We start from the raw sequence: 1,131 nt of genomic DNA on the forward strand, positions 1-1,131 counted from the left end.
AAATATTTGTTGTTGTTGTGTTCACCCACAAAAATATTACCTTCCGTGAATTGATTTTTCTGATGATATTCTTTCAGCATTGCTTTAAAGTTTGTAGAAGTTATCTTAAATCCAAATTTTGACTMTGCAAGGCTTTCATTTATAGAAAGCCTCTACAAAGCAAGACAAACTAAAATCATCCTCCCAATCTATCATCTATCTTAAAAATACTATTGTAGTGTTGGACATCTTGTCATTGTCACCCAATCRTCAAACCTTAAACTTGTATTTTATGCGAAGATAAAATTCATCCCTTGGGGTAAAAACGGCAGAAAAAATCTTGGAGTATAATTCGTAAAAATAGAATAGAGTAAAAAATTTTATTTTAATTAAAAATTTACATATGATTGTTGCATCACTAATGCTCCAGTAATACAAGTGCACAAGTGTTTCTGACCAATTTGTTCCCAAAATATTCAAGTTTGCAAAATGTGGTTTGCACAGAGTATCATTTAGAAGTGARCATATCAAATGTCTGGTTCAGTTTGTTTCAAGTGATTAAACATGGCTGTCATTACAGTACGTAGCCTTAGAAAATAACAATCAAATGTACATCAGTATTAGAAATTGCTGGCCATCGAATATTCTTGGGATTCATGGAGAAAGTCAATTCTGAGTAAAACTAATATAGTGGTGTTGTTTCTTTAGCTTGATGAAAGGCAAAATTACGTTCAACTTAATCCAAACTTTACCAGTCTTACCAGGGTAAAATGAAGAGCGCTTCATGAGCTGCTACAAAAACCTCAAACAGTCTGAGCAGTCAGACTTTGTGTAAACCACTTCATGAAGGTAATCCAGTGCGTTACATCAAAGATGATTGTTTTTTCTGCTTGGTGTTGTTTTTAGAGCAAAACAGTAAGACTGTAAAATGAAAAAATGCAAGTAGACCCAGGGACATAGGCAGTAGTGTTAGAATAGGTGATGAATGTTATTTTTTGCAGTCCGTGTATCAGTTCTTTCATCTTTGACATTTTTGTTTTTCAGTTAAGTTTTCATTCATGCAGCTTCCCAGCTTGCCATTCATCACACCTGTTTCTTATTGTTAATTAGGACAGCTGTTTCCACTTACCCAATCAGTGTGTGAATGGCAGC

At 34.0% G+C, this 1,131-nt stretch overlaps 1 protein-coding gene across 1 annotated transcript in view; it reads left to right on the top strand.

Annotated features, from left to right (window-relative positions):
* lama2 (laminin, alpha 2) overlaps window positions 1-1,131 on the top strand; it is a 154,763-nt gene that overhangs the window by 94,792 nt on the left and 58,840 nt on the right. The gene's annotated exons all lie outside the window — the stretch shown is intronic.

This window comes from Poecilia reticulata, linkage group LG21 (genome assembly GCF_000633615.1).
Source record: "Poecilia reticulata strain Guanapo linkage group LG21, Guppy_female_1.0+MT, whole genome shotgun sequence".
Classification (NCBI taxonomy): Eukaryota; Metazoa; Chordata; class Actinopteri; order Cyprinodontiformes; family Poeciliidae; genus Poecilia; species Poecilia reticulata.